We start from the raw sequence: 2,575 nt of genomic DNA, 5'->3' as shown, positions 1-2,575 counted from the left end.
GACCGATTCCGCCGGTTCGTCTGCTCCGAGTCCCGCCGTCAATCCCGATCCATCGGTTCATCAAGACGAGCAACATCCCCAAAATCTCGATGATTTTCCGGACAATTTACGTAGATCATCGTGCCCAAGAAATTGAAGAGGCCATTCAATCGAAGATTTCCGATCGAATGACGATGGACGAGAGCAGCGGTTCAACGCAATTGACTCCGCAGGAAATCAACAGCTTGTATCTCGAGGTAATTTTTGTATTTTAAATAATATAACATGTTAGAGTTTAAATATTATTTACATATTGTTTTGAAGGTCGTTCCTCCCGATGCGAAAGGTCGGATTTACGGGATTGGTGCGTTGGCGAGTCAGCTCGGGGGTGGTGACGCATCTTCGTCGTCTGTGGTATTGAATGGCCTCTTCAATTTCTTGGGCACGATGATCTACGTACGTCCCATCCGATCGACGATGCGTGTCTTGTAAGACACGCAGAGCAGACGGTTGAACGCCTTCTTTCTCGGCCTAAACAAGTTATACAAAAATATTAGTAAAATTTAAAAACAAATAAATCAATTTTCACAAAATACTTACAATATTGAGAGCAACTTTAGCAAACGATCTTCTCCCCGCAGTGTGAGTTCCTGGGGCACGGTCGGAAGCAGACTTCGCCTTTCGATTCGTCGATGCGATCCGACTCTTCTCTTGAGATTCCTCTGAATCCCATATTACCTCCAGCTGCGCCCAGATGTCTAAACTAATCCAGTCCGGCTTCTTCCGCAAGAATTTCAACCTATAAAGGTTATCTCGCAATCTCGCACCGAGACAATCCTTCCACGCACAATGGACGACATCATGCACATAAGGATCCCACAAATAAGATTGCTTTAAACAATATGTGTTAGTTATTTAATACTAAAAAAGATATATTAAACAAAAAACGAACAAGTAATTTGTCAATACCGCAAAAGCAGCAAACCATCGTGCCAAGACATCTTGCGGGACCCGAGAGATGCTACGCCATGGGCCATGATAATCAGAACGGTAGATCGTTTTGATACTCTCAACCAACTGATCATTCCGATCAAACCTATGATATTCAAAAACATTAATTAAGTTGAACGATGGACGATTTTGATCGGAAACGAAAGTGGTGTTAGAATATACTTACCACAACGCTCCATCAACCGAATCAGGATTGATACAAGGTTGTTGTCGTCGACTCTCTGATGCCAGGATCTCTCTAAGAGAGATCCCAGCATAAACAGAGCGATGGCCGGAACCTCCGGCCTCAAATGAAGCCTGTGGAGTACCCTGGCCAGTGAAACGTTGATCCAACTGCAGTGGATCAGGGGTTCGTTGACTTTGGATCGCTGGTGATCCAACACCACGACCACGGAATCGAGTGTTGTTCCCACTATGACTACCAGAACGGGAACTCGAACCACGTCTTTCGTGACTCATCTACAAAGTTGGTTAGAATTTCATATCAAATACGTAAAAAAACTCTAAACCCCAAACGAAACCTGAAATACTAACCGTAACCCTAAACCCCTAAACCCTAAACCCCAAAGGAAACCCAAAATACTAAACCTAACCCTAAACCCCAAATACTAACCCTAACCCTAAAACCCAAATAGTAACCCTAAACCCTAAACCCCACCCTAAACCCCAAATACTAACCCTAACCCTAAACCCCAACCCTAAACCCTAAACCCTAAACCCCAAATACTAACCCTAACCCTAAACCCCACCCTAAACCCCAAGTACTAACCCTAACCCTAAACCCCAAATACTAACCCTAACCCTAAACCTCAAATACTAACCCTAACCCTAAACCCCAAATACTAACCCTAAACCCCAAATACTAACCCTAACCCGAATACTAACCCTAACACATACGAAATCCCCTAACAGATCCGAAACCCTAACACATCCGACACCCTAACAGATCTGAAACCCTAACACATCCGAAAACCCGAACACATACATCTGAAAACCCGAACACATACGAAACACATACATCTGAAAACCCGAAAACATACGAAACACATACATCTGAAACTCATACATACGAAACACATACATCTGAAACACTTACCGCGGAGAGAGGCGAAGATGACGGCGGAGAGAGAGAGGAGAGAGAGGCGAGAGAGGCACGAACACGGCGGCGACGAATCCCGGCGGAGAGAGGTGCGACTAATCCCGGCGGAGAGAGCGGCGACGAATCCCGGCGGAGAGAGCGGCGACAAGCTGTTGAACACGGCTTCGCGATTCTGAGGGAAAGATTGAGTTTTGGCTGTTTATTAAATGCTGCGACGGAAATATCCGTCGGTACTGGGTCGGAATCATTAAACGCGTCGGTGACACATCACCAAACGCGACGGACTTTCCGTCGGTAACATAAAGCAAATTATGCAGCGACAGTGAGAACGTTGCGACGGAATGGTCCGTCGCATTCCGTCGGTGTTTCATTAATATTAAAAAAAAATAAAAAATGTAATACAAATATTATTCAAACGATCCATGTTCTGAAGTGCCGGTCGTTTCTTCATTCGAATCTTCGGTGTTGTCGGCGTTATCATCGTTT

This window comes from Tarenaya hassleriana, unplaced genomic scaffold (assembly GCF_000463585.1).
Source record: "Tarenaya hassleriana unplaced genomic scaffold, ASM46358v1 Cleome235, whole genome shotgun sequence".
Lineage (NCBI taxonomy): Eukaryota > Viridiplantae > Streptophyta > Magnoliopsida > Brassicales > Cleomaceae > Tarenaya > Tarenaya hassleriana.
This window is presented reverse-complemented; position numbering follows the sequence as displayed.